Below are 23,330 nucleotides of genomic sequence, written 5' to 3'. Positions count from 1 at the left end.
GTTAAACAAAGTAAATTTGTGAAGAAAGAAAAAATTAATTAAATAAATTAATAAACAAAGTAAACTAATAAATAATGTAAACTATTAAATAAAGTAAACTAATAATTAAATTAAACTAATAATTAAAGTAAACTAACAATTAAAGTAAACTAATAAATAAAGTAAATAAAAACAGAAAGTAAATTAATGAAGAAAAAAATATTAATAAACAAAATTAAGTAATAAATAAAGTAAAAAAACAGAAAGTAAATTAATGACCAAAATAAATTAATAAAGAAAGGAAATTAATAAATTAAATAAACAAATAAACAAAATAAATTAGGAAGAAAAATATACGAATTAATTACCAAAATAAATAAATCAACAAAATGGAGAAGAAGCGAATAAATATTGAACAAAATAAATAATTAATAAACGAGGTAAATTAATAAACCAAATAAATTATTAAATCAAATAAATTATTAAATTTTTTAAATTAATAAACAAAATAAATTATGAAAGTAAAATAAATAAATTATTAAACAAAATGAATTGTGAAGCAAAAGTAAGCAATAGTAAGCAAAAGTAAATAATTTTTAGCTAAATTAAATAAATTAATAAACAAATTGGAGAAGAAACGAATAAATAAATAGTGAAAAAAATAAATAATTAATGGACAAGGTAAATTAATAAACGAAGTAAATAAATGACAAGCGAATAATTAAATAGTAAAGAATTTTAATTATTAATAAATAATATAGTAAAGCGAATAACTATTATAAACAAAATAGTAAACAATATAAGTAATTAATAAATAAAGTAAATTAATAAGCGAAATAAATGAATAAATGAATTGACTGATACTAAACAATATAAATTTTTAATTAAACAAGACTTTCTCATTTTTGATGAGAATGTAAAAAACAAATTAATAAACAAAAATAAAATAAATAATGCTCGTAGAAATTAATAGTAAACTAAAATTTTAAGTGATCTAGTTGAGTGATTTTTGTACTGAATTTGCAACAGCAAGGGCATGAGTTCGATTCTTCTTAACTGTTAGAAAAAAAATATAAAAAATTATCCGCTACTTAGGAAACAACTTAAATAAATGATTAAAGGGATAAATAATTAAGAAAGGAATTTAAGTATTAAATAATAATAAGCGAATAGATAGTAGTCAAAAATATGTAATATATTTAATATATTTTTTAATAATTAAAAATTAATAATAAGTAATTAAAAATTAATAATAAATAATTAAAAATTAATCATAAATAATTAAAAATTAATAATAAATAAAATACTTTAATAAAAAATGTATTCATAAGCAAAATAAATAATTAGTAAATAACAAATCAGTAAATACAATAAATAATTATTATGCAAAATTTATTAATAAAGAAAATAAATAATAAACGAACTAGTATGTAATAAGCAAAGAAATGATGAAAAATCGCAGTAAATAAAAAAAAATTAAATAATAATCGAATAAATAAATAGTAAAACAAATAGTAATGAATAATAGTAATGAAAATAAAAATTTTAATAATAATAAATAATAGTAAAAAAAATAGTAAACAAATAATTAACAAACAAAGTAATTAATGTAGAAAGTAAATTTATCAAAATAATTTAAGAAAACAAAATAAATTAACACAACAAATTAAATAAATATTAGAGAAATAGTAAGAGAAAAAATAGTTAATAAACAGGAGAAATTAAAAAACAAAGTAATTTACATGAATAAGAAAATTATTCAAAGACATATAATGTAAAAGAAGATAACGAATGATTATTCTCTCCCATTTAATCACAGAATATAATAAATATAAAAAATAAAAAGTAATAAATAGTAATGAATATAAAAAATAAAAAGTAATAAATAGTAATTAATATAAAAAAAATAAAAAGTAATAAATAGTAATTAATATAAAAAATAAAAAGTAATAAATAGTAATAAATAGAAAACATAGAAAATAATAAATAGTAAAAATTATAAAAATTAAAAAGCAATAAATAGTAAATGTAATAAATAAATAGAAATAAATATAAAAGAAATAGTAATTAATAAATTAAAATAGAAAAAGTAAAAAAACATTTCCAGTTCTCGAAGCATTTTTTTTGTTGTTGCTAGCAAATTTTCCAAAGTCTCTATGTAATTGAAATTAGGTCTGTTTCATTTTTTTATTTTTTTTTTTTTTTTGAACCGGTTTTTAAAAAGTTGCATAAAATATACAGGAAGCATTTATTCCGGGTCGCGATGCATTCTTAGGTGACGCATTAAAGTCGTGTTTGATATCAAGCGAAAGTCGTACCTTGAATCTTGCTTGTGACTTTCACAAGTTTATAAGGCCATAGGCCGATGTCAACCTCCGATAAATCCGAGGTTGTGTAACGCCCTTAAATTTTCAAAGCAGTTACAATTATGCATTCCATTCCAGTTTTTGAATCAAAATGCAATTTGCAATCCTGTTCACCTTTTGCTGGTATTTTTTCCACTCATTTCTTTTTATCTCTCTGACCGCGTACTCTTCATGTATATAATACATATTTTCATATACACAGTAAAAACTTGTGTAATTATTTTTTTTCCGTGAACCTCTAAATATGTGTATATTTGATAAAAAGGACATTTTTTCCGAAGAAAATAATTCAATGAAAGGTCATGTGTCGCGTGAATGGTACTTTTTCTTATAGGTGAGACCAAACAATAGCGATGGACTTCCGGCATCAAGAAAAATTGTATTTTTTTTCTTTTCTTTTTTTTTGTCGAAGAAAAGCCTTTTCAGTCAATGAAACAGTAAATTGAGAATTTTTTTCCAATTGAAAATTAATTTTGTTCGTGTCGATTACTGCCAGAGGGGAAAGAGGGATTATTTTACTCGTGATTTTTTTTTCGATTCGAAACGATAGCTTGATTAATTTTTGTTCATAAGAATTATAATAACAAATTTATAACTCTTGTATTTCTTACAATGTTCAATAATTTAATAATTAGAAACAAACTTTATAAATGGGAAATTTAATACGAAAAATCATTTCAACATTTTAATTATAGGAAGGCAAATTATTGCCTCGAATGGTGCAGGGAATATTCCATTCATATTTCGAAAATATTTCTTTCGAACATATTCCATTCACTTCCATCCACTCTTACATTTCCATTTCAGAAATATTCAAATCCAAATATTTATTTGGAACATTTTTGAAAAATTGCAAGGGAAAGTTATATCAAATTTTGGAAATTAATTTTAAGACTCTAAAAGTTAATATTTCGTTGGAATATTCCTAAAATATTCCAATGGAATTTTCTTTCTGCATTCAAATTTTTAATTTATTTTCAAATTTTTACATTTTATTTTAATTCCAATTGTTTCAAGTGTAATTTCTCATTATTTACAATTTTTAATTCCAATGGAATATTTTTTTTCATTATTCCTAAAGAACATTCCAAATGGAGAAAATTTCAAAATTCTAGAAATATTAATTATTCCTAATGTTTCAAAAAAATGGATTTTTGAAAAAAGAGTGTACAAAAAATTATTTTTAGTTAAAATAATAAAATGAAAGTGAAATATTTATACAGTTTTATTTTTTGGTATATCGAATCTAATGGAATATCAAATATTCTATTGGAATATTTCATCTATATTCCAATTGTTAATTTTATAATTTTTATATTTTATTTTTATTCCTATTATTTCAGATATAATTTTATTATTATTTCCAATTTTCCAATTTTTACTCCAATAGAGTATTTGTATATTATTCCAAAGGAATATTACAAATATTCAACATTTAAATAGTTTAAAAATATTTAATGAATATTCTCAATGTCTAAAAAAAATTATTTTGGAGTAGAAAGTGTAAAAAAAATTATTAGTGTCAATAATATAAAGAAAATTGAAAATTTTCAGAGTTATAATTTTTATATATGGAATCTAATGAAATTTGATTGGAATATTCTTATAATATTCCTTTCATATTCCAATTTTTTATTTCTTTTGCAATTTTCATATTTATTATTCCAATTATTTCAAATATAATTTTATTACTATTTCTAATTTTTAATTTTTATTTCAATGGAGTATTTCTACATTATTCAAAAGGAATATTCCAAATATTGAGCATTTTAATATTCTTGGAATATGGATAAAATACTGCCAATATTCGAAAAGAATTATTTTGTAATAAAAAATATTCAAAAAATATTAAGTAACGATTAAAAAGAAAATTAAAAATTTATATAGTTACAATTTTCGGAATATGGAATCCAATGGAATATCCAATGTTAAATTAGAATATTTCTATAATATTCCAATTGAAATATTCCTTCAATATTCCAAATTTTTATCTTTAAATTTTAACATTTTATTTTTATTACAATTATTTCAGATAAAATTTTATTATATTTTCCAATTTTCCAACTTTTACCCAATGGAGTATTTGTATGTTATTACGAAGGAATATTCCAATTATTCAGCATTTAAATGTTCTGAAAATATTTAATGAATATTCCCAACGTTTAAAAACATTTATTTTGGAGTAAAAAGTGTACAAAGTATTATTAGTGACAATAATAAAAATAAAATTGAAAATTTTCGGAGTTTAATTTTTGAATATGGAATCTAATGAAACAGCCAATATTCCATTGGAATATTCCTATAATATTCCTTCTATATTCCAATTTTTAATTTCTTCTGCAATTTACATATTATTCCAATTATTTCAAATATTATTTTATTACTATTTCTGACTTTTAAATTTTTATTTCAATGGAGTATTTCTATATAATTTTGAAGGAATATTCTAAATGTCGAGCATTTTAATATTCTAGAAATGTGAATTAAATACCCCGAATGTTCTTTAAAAAAAATTATTTTGCAATAAAAAATGTACAAGAATATTTAGTACCATTAATAAAATGAAAGATAAAAATTTATGGAGTTGGAATATTTTGAAAATGGAACCCAATGGAATATTCAATGTTTAATTGGAATATTCCTATAATATTCCAATTTTTTATTTTCAAATTTTTACAATTTATTTCTATTCCAATTATTATTATTACTATTATTATTATTACTATTATTATTCAATTTTATTATTATTATTCTATTTTATTATTTTAAATTTTCCATTTTTTTAACCAAGGGAATATTTTTATATGATTCGAAACGAACATTTAATTCATAATTTATTCAAAAATATAGTTTGAAAAATTCCTAATTTTCGAAACTAATTGTTTTGTAATAAAAAAAAGGCAAAATTGTTCCAAAGAAATATTCCTTGAATCTGAATTGAATATTCCATGCAATTGGATAAGAAAAAAAAATTGTACACAAATAATTATTCAAAATAATTCCAAAGTCGAAAAATGTGAATAATTTTTGAAAATAATTTGAAAATTGAAATAATTTTTTTTTTCATATAATTCCAAAGTCGTTAACCAACGTTTTCAAAAGAGTGAATTCTAGTGGAAACGATCTTCAATTAAAATAGAAAAAAAAGGAAAGGAAAAGAAAAGAAAAAAGGAAAATCGAACACGAAAGAAGTGAATCAGAACGTGCTGAATGTGTATAGTGAAATGTTTTTTGTCTTTATTTTCTAAGAAAGAAGAATAAGGATAGTGAGGAGGGAAACTAAGGGAGATATCGAAAGGAGTTGAGGAAAGTTTAAACAAGGTAAGTGTATAAAGCGAGCGAGAAAAGTTTGAATGAACTGGATGGGAAAGGAAGCAAAAGGGGTAGAGAGAGAGAGAGAGAGAGAAAATAGGAGAGGGAGAGAACTACTGGTCCTTAGGGGAAGAAAATCCAACATTATTCGCGTGCTCGGTTTCCGGAACGATTATAACAGCCACATAGAGCACTGGTTCGTCTCTATTCTGTCTCTCTTTCGATCGATTAAACTGGCAATCGAATTTGTCGAACGCTTGCCACGTAATTTGGTTAGTCTACTCACGTAATTCTGTTACATTATCCAATGTTGCCGGAATGCGTACCCACGTACGCACCTGAGAGTGAATGATAGCTCCTCTCTTATCAAGTGAAAGAGGGGGGATAATAAACGGAACTTGCCAAACCAAACTTGCTTCCCCTTTCTCTCTCTCTCTCTCTCTCTCTCCCTCTCTCTCTCTCTCTCTCTCTCTCTCTCTCTCTCTCTCTCTCACTCTCTCTTGCTCTCTATCTCTCAAAAGTGGGGAAAATACGAGAGAGAAGCTCCTGAAAATTTTTCCATTCGTACGCTTCACTCTACTCTATACTCTCCTCGATTAATCATTTTGAAATTCACTATTTTGCTATTAAAGTTGAACAGCTGGTTCTTTTGCATTTTGATACGATAATCTTTGGTAAATTGCTCTTAAACGAGAGAATCTTGATTTCCTTTCAAATTCAAATATAGTATGTAATCAAAGTTTATATGTTCGACTGTAATTTACTTTCAATCGTTTATTTGCTGTTTCAATTGCAATTAAAATTTGTTTGCTGGGTCATTTGTCAAGTAAATGAGCTTTTTTATTATTTTTTTTTTCATTTTTTATTTATTTCGCTCTTTATTTATTTTCTTTACTATTTATTTTATTTACCACTGTTTCTATTTACCACTATACCTTATTTTCTGTTTTCTATTTATATTTCGTTTATTTAATTTTCTATTTATTTTATTAACTATTTACTTTATTTTCTGTTTTCTTTATTTTTGGTATTTTATTTATTCCGTAATTTGATTAAAAAAGGTTCGTAACGTCCGTAAATTGTACGATATAATTTGGAGAATTTTAGAGAAATTATAAATGATTGTAGGAATTCAATTATTTTCAAAAGTAATAAAATTCTTCGCAAAAATTCAATTATGTTCAAAAATTTGAAAAAATTCTCATCAATATTTCAATTATCTTTAGAAATAATTAAATTCTTTTTTGAAATTCAATTATTTTTCAAAAAATTTTAATAAAATTCTTGGCAAAATTTCAATTATTTTCAAAAACTTTCCTCAATTCAATGATTTTTATAATAGGTATCTACTATTCTAATAAAATTTTCCAAAAGAATTCAATTATTTAAAAAAAAATTTAATAAAATTCTACACAAAATCTTTAATTATTTTTCACAAAATAATAAAAATTTCACAGAAATTCAATTATTTACAAATTTTTTATAAATTTCTTAGCCATAATCAAACTATTTTCATAAATAATAAAATTCTTTTAAGGACTTCAATTATTTTCATAGATAATAAAATTTATAGCAGAATTTTGATTATTTTTAATACAATTTTATTTGAATTCTTCGCGTAAGATGTAATTATTCATAAAAATTTTATTAACATTCATCAAAAGAATTCAATTATTTAAAAATTTGTTGATAAAATTCTTTATGAGAATTTATTTTTAAGAATTAATCAATTATTCAATAAATTATTTATTTTAGTATTTAAATAATTGAATTCTCGTAGAATTTTCTAATCAAAATTGATTTGAACATTAATTTTTTTTTTTGGAAATTTTTTATAATAATTGAATATTAAAAGCATTGGAGCATGAATTTTTAGAAAAAATTGAATTTTGAAAAGGTTTAAAATTAAAATCTTGGAAAATCTGAATTTTTCATACTTTTCAACTTAATTTTTTTTTAAAACTTCTCGTCAAAATTTCAATTATTATGTTTTCAAATAATAAAATTCTTCTAAGAAATTCAATTGTTTTCAAAAATTTTTTAAATTCTTGGCAAAATTTCAATTATTTCTAGAAATAATTAAAGTCTTCTCCGAAATTCAATTATTTTCAAAAATTTTAATAAAATTCTTGGCAAAATTTCAATTATTTTCAAAAATTTTCCTCAATTCTATGATTTTTAATAGATATCTACTATTCTAATAAAATTTTTGTAAAGAATTCAATTATTTAAAAAAAAATTTAATAAAATGCACAAACCTTTTATTATTTTCAAAAAATAATAAAAATTTCACAGGAATTTCATTATTTACAAATTTTTTTATAAATTTCTTCGCAATCATTAAATTATTTTTATAAATAATAAAATTTTTATTAGGAATTCAATTATTTTGATAAATAATAAAACTCATTGCAGAATTTCAATTACTTTTAATACAATTTTAATCGAATTCCTCGAAAAAATGTAATTATTCATAGAAATTTTATTAACATTCGTCAAAAGAATGCAATTATTTAAAAATTTGTTGATAAAATTCTTTATGAGAATTTATTTTTAAGAAAGAGTCAATTATTTAATAAATTATTTACTTTTGCATTTAAATAATTAAATTCTTGTAGAATTTTCGAATAAAAATTGATTTAAAAATGGATTTCAATTAAAATTTTAGATTATAATTGAATATTAAAAGCATTAGAGCGTAAATTTTCAGAAAGAATTGAAATTTTAAAAGGTTTCAAATTAAAATATTTGAAAATTGGAATTATTCATATTTTTAACTAACAATTCTGTGGAATTAATTTTTTTTGAGAAAGTTTAATTGCGGATTTTTTTATATTATTTGTTTATTTTCTAATCCTATATTTAATTGAAGAATTTACAAATAATTGAAATTTCGTAAAATTGAAGATTGTAAACAAATGAATTTGAAAATTGTCAAAGAACTTTTTCGAAAATTATTAAAAATAATTGATTTAAAGTTGAATTTTAGTTAAAAATTCTTGAAAATAATAATTGAATTAATCACGATTTTATCACTCGGTCATCTTTAATTATTATAAAACATGAAAATTAAAATTGAAATATTTATGTAAATTTTATGAAAATTTTTATAGAAATTGCGAGGGAAATATTCTGTAATTGAACAATATTGAAATTAATCTGCATTTATGTAATAACAATTTACACTGAAACAAAAATTTATTTGATTCAAATAATCGATTACTTGTCTATTATCAAGTAAATATTAGGTACTTGAATCAAATAAATTGTATATTTGCTCTGATATACTGAAATTATTGGTTCAAATACAATTTGTTTGATTGAATTAAAATTATTTGATTTTAGTAAATATTTATTTCATTGAATTAAAATTATTTGATTCTAGTAAATATTTATTTGATTAAACTAAAATTATTTGATTCAAGTAAATATTTATTTGATTGAATTATTATAAAATTATTTGATTCAAGTAAATATTTATTTGACTGAATTAAAATTATTTGATTCTAGTAAATAATTATTTGATTGAATTAAAAATTATTTGATTCAAGTAAATATTTATTTGATTAAATTAAAATTATTTGATTCAAGTAAATATTTATTTAATTGAATTAAAAATTATTTGATTCAAGTAAATATTTATTTGATTAAATTAAAATTATTTGATTCAAGTAAATATTTATTTGATAATGGACAAGTAATCGTTTATATGAATCAAATTTTTTTTCTCTGTGGGATATTTGATATCTATAGAACAGTGAATAAATTTCATTGCTTAAAAGCAAATAAATCCCCTTTTTCTCCCATTACCTAAATATTATTTACTTGAAATTATCGGGAATATTTGACAATTAAAAGCGATAAATGTATGTATATATATATATATATATATATATATATATTGAAATTGAATAATGTTTATCGAAGAGCACGGTTAAATCGATTTCAACTCTCTTGACCTTAGTGTGGCTCTGGTGTGCCTTGGAGAATCAAATTGTTCGATTCACAGTGGTTTACCCGAATGTTTGGCTGTTAATTTGCCTGAAGCGACATCAGTAAACTCAATAATTCTATTATTCCTGTCGGAAGCTATATATGCATATATAGAATATATTCACTAAAAGCGGATATTCACTATTTTGTTACAAATTTTATCAAGCACAACGATGGCTCAGTTTCTAAATGCTATTGAAGTATTCGAATGACTGAAATCGATATCAACGGTGTATTATTCATTCAAAAAACAGAATTTCCATGAATGTTGTATACAATAAATGTATTTATATATATATACAAAATCCCTCTGATATCGAATTCGGTAAAAAATTGAAAAGAATTGTTTTCTTTTTAAATTACAAAAAGAAAAAATTTTCCTATCACTAAATGGATATATTTTTATAAATGAAAAAATTTTTAATCAATTAATAAATGTTTTTGTTTACTTTCTCTTTAATTTTTGAAATAAACATTGGATTTTCGGAGTTCAGTTTGAAAATGCTTTGATTTTGCCCCAAGTATTTTTGGTTTTAATTAATCATTCTGATTGCTTAATAAATAAACATTTTTATTTCTGATATTTATATAATTAATAAATTGATAATTAATTTGAAATTTTAATATAGTGCGATAATTAAATAATTATATTAAAATTTTTGACAATAATTGAATGTGTGTGTGTGTGTGGTATTTTATTAAATTTTTTTTGAAAATAATTAAATTTCTAAAAAGCATTTTATTATTTATGAAAATAATTGAATTCTTGCTAACGATTTTATTAGAATTTTCTAAAATAATTGAATTTACAAAAAAAAATTTATTACTTTTAAAAATAATTGAATTTTTGTGATGAATATTGTTATAAATAAAGATAATTGAATTTTGCAAAGAACTTTGTTGAAATGCCTCAAAATAATTGAATTTTTAGTAATAATTTTGTTATTTATCGAAAAAATTGAATTCTTTATGTAAATAATTGAATTCTTATAAAGAATTTTATTAAAATCTAAAAGAATAATTTAATTTCTGTGCAAAATTCTAATATTTTTGTAAATAATGGAATTCTTCCAAAGGATTTAAAAAAAAAACCATTTTTTTAAATAATTGATTTTTTCGAGGAATTAAAATTATATTTTTAAGAATAATTATACTTTTTTTTAGCAATTTTTGTAAAAATGTTTTAAAAATAATTAAAATCCTGCGATGAAATTTATTATTTATGAAAATAATTGAATAGTTTTCACGAATTTTATTAAAATTTCCATAAATAATTGAATTCTCGAGAAGAATTTTATTATTTATGAAAATAATTGAATTATTACCAAAAAATTTTATTAAAAAAATGTTTAAAAAGAATTGAAATTCAGTGAAAAATTTTGTTATTTTTGAAAATAATTGAATTCTTGCTAACGATTTTATTAGAATTTTTTTAAATAATTGAATTTTCAAGAAAAAATTTATTACTTTTAAAAATAATTGAATTCTTGCGAGTTCTTGTGATGAATATTGTTATAAATAAAGATAATTGAATTTTGCAAAGAATTTTGTTGAAATGACTCAAAATAATTGAATTTTAGAGAATAATTTTGTTATTTATCGACATAATTGAATGATTTCGAAGAATTATTTATGTAAATAATTAAATTCTTAGGAAGAATTTTATTAAAATCTAAAAAAAATTGAATTCCTGTGAAAAATTCTAATATTTTTGTAAATAATGGAATTCTTCCAAAGAATTCTAAAACATTTTTTTAAATAATTGATTTTTTCGAGGAATTAAAATTATATTTTTAAGAATAATTATATTCTTTTTAGCAATTTTTGTGAGATTGTTTTAAAAATAATTGAAATCCTGCTATGAAATTTATTATTTATGCAAATAATTAAATAGTTGCCAGGAATTTTATTAAAATTTTCGAAAATAATTGAATTCTTCATAATAATTTTGTGAACATTGTTTTAATCACTTAATTTTTTCGAAACATAATAAATGTTATGAAAATTGTATTTTAAATAATTGAATTCTTGCTAACGATTTTATTAGAATTTTTTTAAATAATTGAATTTTCAAGAAAAAATTTATTACTTTTAAAGATAATTGAATTCTTGTGATAAATATTGTTATAAATGAAGGTTATTTGAATTTTGCAAAGAATTTTATTGAAATGCCTCAAAATAATTGAATTTTCGGTAATAATTTTGTTATTTATCGAAAAAATTGAATTATTTCGTAGAATTATTTATATTGTAAATAATTGAATTCTTAGGAAGAATTTTATTAAAATCTAAAAAAAAAATTGAATTTCTGTGCAGAATTCTAATATTTTTGTAAATAATGGAATTCTTCCAAAGAATTTAAAAAAAACATTTTTTTAAATAATTGATTTTTTCGAGGAATTAAAATTATATTTTTAATATAATTATAAACATTATAAACATTTTTTTAAATGATTATATTTCCATGAAAAAAGATATTATAATAATTTAATAGTTTAAATGTTTTTTAATTTAATTATTGAAATTAATTTTTGCATATTGTATTTCATTTCAAAAAATAAAAATTTTGTAATTTTATAATTTGAAAGTTTTACAATTTTAATGATTGTGATTAATTTTTATACATTGTAATTAATTTAATGAAATAAAAGAAAGAAATTAATTTGAAATTTTCATAATGTGATGATTTAATAATTATTAACTGGATATTTTTGATAATTTGATGATTTTAGTAATAAATAATTCAATCATTGAGTAGTTTGATGATGTATGAATATAACGTTTGAATAATTTCTACAAAATTGAATTCTGTTTGATTTGGAGAAAATTGAAGTGGCTCATTATGAATATTGAATATAATATGTGATTCCATAATTAAAGTAAACTAGTAATTTTATAACTAGTGTACTATGTATATAATTAGGTAATGTAACAATTTGTAAATCTATTCAATGGTTACGTTTGATCTCCCCTATACAATATATAATACAGTGTCTATTCAGGAATCAGACATTTCCAAAATGGACGATCCTTTGTTGTTAATATCCAATCTTCATTATACTATTCAAATTTAATTGTACATTTTTTTCAATTAATGGAAAAAGATTTTTTTTTTTTTACATTTTTATAAAACAAAAATGTTTTTTTATACATTGAAATCGGAATATTTTCATCATTTAAATAAAATAATTAAGAGAAAAAAAATTGATCAAAAATATTTCAATACGAGCGAAAATGAATCAAAAAGTAGTTGCGTAAAAATATAATAAAAGTTATTTATTTAAAATTGAAAAGGAGATGAAATATTTTTTTATTTTAAATATTAATTTTTTGGATAAATTTAAAACTTTTTAAATTTAAACTTTATTAATTAATATCATTAAAATTAAAATTTTCATATTAAATTTACTTTTTATTTTTGCAAAACTTTTTCCTGTTGATATTAAGTTAATTAAATCCAAAAAAAATATATGTACCTGTATTATGAATGATGGAGAAGGAAAATGGGGAAGGGTAAAATATTGTAAAATGTTGGCTTGAATTTTTCATATAGAAAGGACAGTGTGTATAGAAGCAGAAAACAGGAAAGTAAGTTAAATCAAAAAAGTTTTAATGGCTTTGTTTCTAAATTGATTCAGGACTATATATAGAAAACGAAAAGTTTAAAAAAGAAAAATAGATATATAAGAACATTCAACTGCGACACTTTTTTTTAAAAGCGGAATTATCTTTATGGTAATATTTTTTTAATAATTTTTTTTTTTTTTAATTTGTTGTTCATCTATATATTTAAAAGAGAATTAAATTAAATTTCAATTAGATTTATTTTTTTTTATATTTAATAATTTAATTTAAAATTATTTAAACGTACGTATCTAAACAATTTAGATAACATAATTAATATTTATTTTCTAACTATAATTAAAATATTATTTATAATTAATTGCTTCTTTTGTAATTAATTATTTAGATTTAGTTAGAAATTATTTACATAATTTTATTTTATCTTCTAATTAATTTGGCATAATTATTTATTTATTTAATATCAAAGGCTTACAAAGCAAATTTAAGAGACAATGATTATTTAGATTTCTTTATTTTATTATTTAATTATATAAATTATAGTAATTATTAAGTCTTTTTTGACTTTTTAATGAATTAGTAATTATTGGGATTTTTTTATTTTTTAATTAATAAGGAATCATTGGAAATTTTTTCGTTTCTTAATTAATAAGGAATCATTGGGATTTTTTATTTCATTTTTTAATTAATTAGTACATTTTAACTCTCTCTGAATATTTAAACACGGTTGGAGGCTTTTTAATTAATTATTAACAGGTTTATTAAAATAAATTTTAATTTTTAATTAATTATAGTAATTATTTAGATTTTCCTCATGTTTTGATTAATTATCAATCATTGGAATTTTTCGTTTCATTTTTTAATTAATAAGTGTATTTTTTTACTCTCCTATCATTTAAACGCAGTTCGATGATCCTAATTAATTACTAATTATTAGATTTTTTTTTGTTAAATTTACTAATTAATATTTGTTTTTTGATGTTTTATATTTAAATACAAAGAAAATTTAATTAAACCAAGATAATTTTTTCTTTATACTTAGAACGTAAATGTTTGAAAAATTCTTTTTTTTCTAAACAAAGATAATTGAAATTTTTTTTTCAATAACAAAAAAATTTATTTCATTTCAGTAAAAATATGTTTTGGAAATATTTTTCAAAAATAGAAGCATGTTACAAAAATATATTTTTATAGAGAAAACAATTGAAATCTCTTGTTTCATTTTGCTTATTGTTTTTGAAAACAAACGTTTCACGATGTTTGTTAATTACGTTTTTCACAAAAAATGTACATATGGAAAAAAGTCTCTACTTTTTTATTTACTTATTTTGTACAGAAAAAATAGAAATTTTCATTCGTTTTGTAAGTTAGAAAATTTTTTTAGTTACGTTGAAAAAAAAAATTTTGTGTTTTGAAACTTAGAAATATAGTTTCATTATAAATTTAATTATTTTTAATTTTTAGAGTCAATGTTTACTACTTCTAGAGTAAATTTTTCAAATTTTTATAAAGTAATTTTCTTTGGAAAGATCTAGTAAAAATTATTTTTGAAATAAAAATTTTTATTACCTAAATTTTAGTGTTTTTAAAGAATTTTTTACCAAGTTAGAAATTAATTCTACTAATTTTTACTGAAATTTAATTCGGATATAGTATAAAATTCATGAAATTTAAAAAAATAAGCGTTGTTACATGAAAATTTTAGTTGCTTTCATTTCTTATTTTTTTTTTGTTATAATTCATAAAATATTTTCTTTTTGTTTCAGGTGAGTAAAACAACATATGTTTCCTGTCAAGTTTATTTCGTAAGTAAATAAATATTATATATAAAATTATATATTGTGAGTAAAATAAAATTATCAAACGAATAATTTAAAAATTCTCATTTCGTTTATTTACCGAGAAACATCAGCTCCGAAATATTTTTACGAAATTGATAATTAATTAATTTATTTATTTATTCATATAATTTAAAAACTTTTGTACGAGAATAATTCTGTATAGTGATTCTACATTTCACTTATTTTCTCATCCACTTTTGTTTCTAAATTCTAAAAAAATAATGTCGAAAAAGAGGGAAATTCTCTCTTTTTCGACAAAATATTTGTTCGGGTATATAGAAATTCTATAGAATTATTGTTTAACTTTTTTTTTCTAAAAAATGTTCACTAGAATTTTTATACAATTATTCAATAGAAATTGCAGTAACGTTGTCCAAAGTTTTTAAAAACTGTGACGGAAAAAAATTTTTTTAAATTAGATTTTTCTTTTTTACATGAAAAAATCACTGCAATCCTTGTTCTCCTTTTTCTAAAGAGAAAAATACAATTATTACTGTCTATGATTAAATAATGCGAAATTTAAAATGAACAAAAATCCATTTTATATTTTTAATATTTTATTTAATTATCTATTAATTCTTTTCCGAACTAGCAACAATCTGCACGTTAAAGCGAGTGGCTAACTTTTTAGAATAAAATTAGCAATTTAAAAAAAAAATAGAATTTAAAAATTTGTAATTCAAATTTTTGTTCAAAACACTAAAAAAATCCAATTTTGAAAAAATTACAAATAATTGCAGAAATTCAATTATTTTCATAAGAGATAAAATTCTTCTCATAAAATTCAATTATTTTTCAAATTTAAAAAAAAATTTTGTCAAAATCCCAATTATCTTTATAAATAACAAAATTTTTCATACAAATTTTCATAAAAAATAATTAAAAATTGTAGAAAATAATAATTGATTTGAAATGATGAAAATAATTTTGAAAAAGTTACTGTAATAATATTGTTATAATACAAAACAATGATTTTATCACTCGGTCATTTTTAATTATTATAAAATATTCTTATAAGTTATTGAATTTAAAAAGATTTGAATTTGAATGTTTTGAAAAATTTTAATTCCTACGGTAAAATAATATTTAAATATTTATTTAAAAAAGAGTTATTGATGTTTTCGAATAATTTTACAATTAAGGAAATTCGTAAATAAATGTACCAGAACATGTTTTTCAGTAAAATTTTTTCTTTTATTTTCTAAAAATTTTAAAAATTTCAATTTCATTTTCAATAAAAAATTTGTAATTTGTAATTAAAAGAAAAGAATGAGTTTTTGAAGAATATTATTATTGAGAAACATTAATTATGCATAAAATTGATATATTTCCCATTTCTTAATTATAATTTTTTAGCAATTAACAATTTTCTCATATTTTTTTGTACACATAAAAAAGAGAAAAATTTGCATAATTTAAATCATTTAAATTTCTGGCTAATTCAATTATTTACAAATTTTTTATAAATTCCTTGGCAATAATTCAATTATTTTTAAAAATAATAAATTTTTTTTAAGGAATTCAATTATTTTCATAAAAAATAATTAAAAATTGTCGAAAATAATAATTGATTTGAAATGATGACAATAATTTTGAATATGTTTCTGTAATAATATTCTTATAATATAAAAAAATTATTTTATCACTCGGTCATTTTCAATTATTATATAATTTAATGAATTTAAAAAAATTTGAATTTGTAATTTTTGAAATTCTTAATTCCTATGAAAAAATAATATTGATTAAATATTTATTTAAAAAAAATTTATCGATGTTTTCGAATAATTTTTTACAATTACAGAAATTCATAAATAAATGTAACAGAACATTTTTTTTGAGTAAAGTTTTTTCCTTTATTTTCTAAAAATTTAAAAAGTTTCAATTTCATTTTCAATTAAAATTTGTAATTTGTAATTAAAAGAAACGAATGAGTTTTTGAACAATATTGTAATTGAGAAATATAAATTTTGCATAAAATGCTGGGTATATTTCCTATTTCTTAATTATAATTTTTTAACATTTAACAATTTTCTCATATTTTTTATAAATAAAAAGTAGAAAAGCAGTCGTTGCTTTTTTCGAAAGAGACAAAAAAAAGCAGGAAATTCAATTACTGACACTAAATAATTAAAAATTTTCGAAATGGAGAATCGAATTAAAGAATTTTACTCCCCATTATAATATGTGAATATAAAAGATCGAAATCAATTTTCGATCGTATTAACTGAATTGAATGTGCAAATACATGACTAAGTATAGTGTAATAGTCGTAAAAGTATAATGAAGAAAAAAGGAGGGAATAAAAAAAAAAGATTTTAAAACCCTAGCGGTAAATACAGTATAAGATAATGTTTATGTACACAGTTCAGTGGATCGAGTTAATTGCACCGTTACGAGAATGAGTGAGAAAAAGAAAGAGAGTGAATGAGAGAGAGAGAGAGGGGGGGGGGTTAATGTTTGCCAATATGTTCTAGAATACTTTCTCAGGCAGTTTCAAACTGAGACGCGTATTGCTTTGTTTCTGAAGGCGAATTGCAATAGGAACGTTAAGGAATTTAAATTGGTATTGCAATTTAAAATAGAAAAAAAAGGAGAAGAAAAAAAAGGAACTTGCCCTTATTCGCGTGCGGGAACCATTCACGCATGTGGAATGTGTCGCACGACAAAAGAGGTCGGTACTTTTTATTTTCCTTCGCGATTAACCTGGGAAATTTAAAATTGGTACTTGTTACTTTCCGGGTGAAACTATTCTTAACTCATTTCCTGCAGAGTGTAGTGCAGAAGAAAATTGTTTCTCGATTCTTAACGTTAATTTTTTTCTTATTCTTCGTTTTTTTTTTGCTCTCATAATTATATTATGTGAAAAGGAATTGACAAATTTTCACTATATTTGTTTCTGTAGGTAGTTGAACAATTTTTTTTTTTATTACTCAGTTTATTTTTTTGTAGTGCTCATTATTTGTATTACTAAAAAAAAAATTTTTTTTTACTTCAGTCTGAAGAGTGTAAATAAAATGATCTACTTATAGAATAAAATATTTAAACTGATTTTTTTCTTGTTTTTTTAATCAGAAAAATTAATTTTCGTTTAGGATAAATTGAAATTTAAGTCAAATTTTTTAATTGTGGTCTTCATGCAGTTTTTTGGCTCTGAAGTTTGTCAAAAATATCCTATTTCACAGTTTTGGTCCGTTTTTTCAAAATTGATGAAAATTAGGAAAATTTTCAAAAAATTAAACTATTTTTTCCCTATTTTATTTATTTCCCCTATTTTTTTATCACTAAATATTTAAATAAACCACTGTTTTCAAAAAATATGAAAATTGGGGGCCTTTTCAAAAATACCATAGTTTTTAAATTATTTAAAAAATTCTGTTTACATTTTATTTTAAAATCTATTTTTTTAATTGAAAATGAATAATTTCGAAATTTAAATTTTATTTCAATTTTAAACCCCGATTTTTTTTTATATTTCTTAATTTTATGCAAAAAAAATTTGTATTCTTTTTTTTTCTTGGAAATTTTCAATTGAAGTGAAATTTAAAAAAAAAGTTATAAATATTCCCTTTAAAAATTGATTTTAAAATTAGTTACATGAAGAAAAGTTTAAAATAAATTTGCATTTTCAATTATTTTTTGTAATTTTAAAATTAAAGATTTGTTTTAAAGGTAAAAAATTTATAGTTGGAATTTTCCATAAATTTTTCTATTATAAGTAAAAAATTTTACTTTTGCATTTTAAAAAATATCGTTGAAAATTATTTATTTTGTTAATAATTAATTTTAAAATCTATTATCTCAAATTTAAAAATGAATAATTTCGTAATTAAATTTTTTTTATTATCTAGTTTTCTTCTCCTGATTTCCAATTGCAGTGAATTTTAAATTAAAAACTTAAATTTACTTTAAAAATAGATTTGAAAATTAGTTAGAAACAAAAGTTTTAAAATTTTAAAAATAAAATTTCTGATAATTTAGAAGTGAGAATTTTTTTTTATTTTATAGCTTTAAACCCATTTGTAAATTTTTTTGTCTCTAAACAAGGAAATTCATTTCTTCAATCAATTTTCTGTTTTTGGCTTTTAATTAAAATTAAATTGAAATCTGAAAATTGTTAATTTTCGATTTAAAAAGTAAATTTTTAAATGAATACACAGAAAAGTAGTAAATAACTTTGATAATAAAAGTTTTCATTCTAACTTAGAAATAATTACTATTTATTAGTAAAATTCAAAACCAAAAGTCAATCAATAATTCAAATTAGTAACTTTTATGAATTCAAATTTAGAGAGTAAATCGAATCGTCAATATCAAAGGAGAAAAAAATTGTAGAGAATCAATCAAGATAATAATATTAATTATTTATAGATTTTTTTTTTAATTACATATAACTGAAATTATTGTTACATATTTTTATATTGATTAAATATTTTTACTGATTATATATTCTATTAATTATTTTTTTAAAAATTGTATTATTCTACAAATTATATTTTCTACTATAATTAAATTTTTTCCATCTATCATTATTTTTTCTATTCAATTGATAAATCTTCTAATTCACTAATTGATCAATTTGAAAAAAAATAATTGGTTTTTAATTTTTGGGCCACATGCGGTAATTTTATTCTCCAAAAAACGTTTCGCCTCTGATGAGTATATATGACAGAGAAGGAGGAGAAAAAAGAGAGATTTTGACGAAAAGTTTCATCACATATGAAAATTTATTTCAATAAATTTAAATTCATTATCGCTCGCATCAATTTATGAATGAAACAAAATTTCCAATAGTCAATCATTCGTCGTTGATAAAATGACAGGAAGAATATTTTCAATTCTACTTGTCATTCTCTCAATGAAAATTGCTCACGAGGGGCAAAAAAAAAAAAATTCATCTCCTGAACGAGATCGAAAAAAAAAGTTAACTATACCTTTCAGTCGATTTCTCTAATCGATCTATAATTATACCTAGAAATAACTTTCTCAATAATAATTTTTCAATTTTTTTTTATTTTTATTTATCTGAGGGTCAATCTTTTCTTTTTAAGGTTTTTTTTTTATTTTTATGTAACAAATATACAATTGTTTTTTTTATTTATTTATAATCTTTTCATTTATTTTATTTATAATCTTTTCGTTTTTTTTTTTTATTTTATTTTTAGAAAAGTTCTGCTTCGATGAAATCGATAAAATCGTGAAGGGTAAAAAGAAACAAGGAATCGATCGAGAGATCGATTGTCGATCGATCAGGAAATCAGGAATAAAAAGATCGTTCCTGAAGATTCTCTTTATCTTCTTCATTCTTTTCGATGGATAATTATCTCCCTTAGGTTACTATTCTTCCCTCGAGTTAATTTTCGGTTGTAAAATTGATCGTTTCATTAAAAAGCTAATTCTTGGCTTCAGGTGAGCAAACAGGTGCAATCGATCAGGAGATCAAGTGATGGAGGAAGATCACTTTGCCTTTCACCTGTGGGCGATCGGTTCGATCGGTAAAGTAGAATATCGTCAATCTCCCATTGTTTTTCGCTTCTATTTCTTGTTTTTCGTTTCATTCCAAAGAATTTAGTTTAAAAATTGCTTTTTTTTGAGTATTTATTTAAAATTACAGGGTGTCTATACTGGTCCTTGAAGTCCTGGAATTTGAAAAAATGTCCTGAAATGTCCTTAAATGTCCTGGATTTTGAACTTTTGTCCTTGAATTTTCCATATTTTGCTTTTCAATATTCAATAATTTAAAAATTTTACTCAAATTTAAAAAAATAATTTTTTGATCCATCAAAAAATAATTTTAATTTGTCATTTGATTAAAGAAACTGGTATCTAAAATATTAATTTTTAACTCTTTTTATAATAAAATAAATATTTTTTTTCAAGTAGGTTAATTTAAATTATGTTAATCGTAATATGAAATAATATTACACAGGGTTGCCATAAAATTTTATTTTTGTTTTTCCCTAACTTTTCTCTGATTTCCAGATAAAATTTTCACTTTTTCCCTGACCCTGAAGAACATTAATAACTTCTCTTTTAAATAAATATTTTTATGATAAAAAATAAAATAAATAAAAAATCATTATTATTTTTCTGTAGGAATTAAGACTCTTAAATTCAATTACTTATGTGAATATTATAATAAAACATTTTAGATGACAAAGCAATAAAATCATTATTTCATTTCATAAGAATATTGTAACTAAAAATTCAAGTTTTCAAAGATTTTAATTTTAACCCTTTTCAAAATTCAATTATTTCTAAAAATGCACGCTGTAATGTTTTTAATATTCAATTATAATTAAAAATTTTAAGTGAGATTCATTTTTTAATCAATTTTTATTAGAAAATTTCACGAGAATTCAATGCAAAAATAAATAATTTATTTAGTAATTGCATGTTTTTTGAAATTGAATTTTTATGAAGAATTTTATCAAAATTTTTAATAACAATTGCATTCTTTCGACGAAACAAAAAATGGAAGAATAAATGCAATTTTCTATCATTTTATTTAAAATTTTATAAAAATAATTGAAATTCTGCGATAAGTTTTGTTAATTTATGAAAATAATTTGAATTCTTGCAACGAATTTTATTAAAAATTTTTTTTAAATAATTGAATTCCTGTGAATAACTATATTTATTTGTAAAAATAATTGAATTCCAGAGAAGAATATTATTATTTATGAAAATAATTAATTTCTTGTGAAGAATTTTATTCAAATTTTTTTAAATAATTGAATTTTTCAGAATTTTTAAAAACTTTTTAAAAATAATTAAGTTCCATCTAGAAATTTCAATAAAAAAATTGAAAACAATTGAAATCTGACAAAGAATTAAAAAACATTTTTTAATTAAATTCCTGTGAAAATGTTTATTTTTAAAAAAAAATTGAATTCTTGGGAAGAATTTTATTAAAATTTCTTAAATAGTTGAATTGTTTAGAAGAATTTTATTTTTTACGAAAATAATTAAATTGTTTCGAAGAGTTTTACAAACATTTTTGACAATAATTATTGTATATTTCTATAGAAAAAATGTTGTATTTTACGAAAATAATTGTATTCTATGACCGATATTATTATAATTTTTCAAATTTATAAAACATTTTATCAAAATTTTTGAAAATAATTGAATTCTCAGGAAAGAAAATAATTGATTTCTAGCGAAGAATTTTATTCAAATTTTTTTAAATAATTGAATTCCCATAAAAAAAATGTATTATTTGTGAAAATAATTGAATTCTTAAGAAGAAATGTATTGAAAACAATTGAATTGTATAGGAAAATTTTATTAAAATTGCAATTTAATGAAACTAAATCTTGCAAAGAATTTTGTCAACATTTTTTTAAATAATAGAATTATTAAAAGAATTTTATTTAAATTTTTCGATATAATTGAATTTCTCATACTATTTTTTTCAAATTTTTTTTATATATTTGAATTCTTTCGCTAAAATTCATTAAAAAATTTAAAATAATTGAATTTGATGTGAAGAAATTTATAATAGAAATTGGTAAGTAATTTAATTCCTGGTAAATTTTTATTAAAATTTTGTTTAAATAATATTCTTTTGGAAAATTTTATTAGAATAGTATAGATGCCAATTAAAAATCATTGAATTGAGAAAAATTTTTGAAATTTTGCCTTGAATTTTATTAAATTTTTTGAAAATAATTGAATTTTGCAGAAGAATAAATAAATAAATAAATAATATAAATATAAATATAAATATAATATAAATATATAATATAAATAAATATTATAATAAATTATTTATAAAGATAATTGAAATTTTGACGAGAATTTTTAAAAATTTTTGAACAGAATTGAATTTATGCGAAGTTATTTAAATAGAAATTATTGTCAAAAATAGAAAAAATTGAAGGGTTTGTAGTAGAATTCTTGGCAATTTCATAGTTTATAAGGCAAACAATAAAGACACCAAAATTCAGAATTTTCCTATAAATTCTAAGAATTTAATTTTTTCCACTACTTTTAGTAAAAATCCCTGACTTTTCCCTGAATTCCTTGACTTTCCTGACTTGTGGCAACCCTGTTACACATATAAATGTCCTGGAAAAATAAGAAATCTGTCCTGGAATGTCCTGGAATTTTAAGTCATATTTTCAGTAGACACCCTGAAAATTGTAATTTTTTTTTTCAAAAATCTATGGGGGGCAATGAAGAAGAGAAAATTTATCGATAATAAAGAAAAATGTAAAGATCCTCTTTCTTTACCTGTTGGCCTGATCGAGCGCAC

At 20.3% G+C, this 23,330-nt stretch overlaps 1 protein-coding gene across 5 annotated transcripts in view; it reads left to right on the top strand.

Annotated features, from left to right (window-relative positions):
- LOC122508445 (low affinity immunoglobulin epsilon Fc receptor-like) overlaps nucleotides 1-23,330 on the top strand; it is a 229,961-nt gene that overhangs the window by 39,767 nt on the left and 166,864 nt on the right. The window contains exon 2 of one of the 5 annotated variants that reach the window (XM_043621804.1): nucleotides 5,460-5,666. The exons of 2 other annotated variants lie outside the window; for them this stretch is intronic. The gene's annotated coding sequence lies outside the window, so the exon portion shown is untranslated. Of the gene's footprint in view, nucleotides 1-5,424; nucleotides 5,667-23,330 lie in introns of all 5 variants that reach the window. 2 more of the 5 variants (XM_043621803.1, XM_043621802.1) reach the window with 2 other exon arrangements.

The sequence above is a fragment of the Leptopilina heterotoma genome, unplaced genomic scaffold (assembly GCF_015476425.1).
Source record: "Leptopilina heterotoma isolate Lh14 unplaced genomic scaffold, ASM1547642v1 Lhet_54, whole genome shotgun sequence".
NCBI lineage: Eukaryota > Metazoa > Arthropoda > Insecta > Hymenoptera > Figitidae > Leptopilina > Leptopilina heterotoma.
This window is presented reverse-complemented; position numbering and strand designations above follow the sequence as displayed.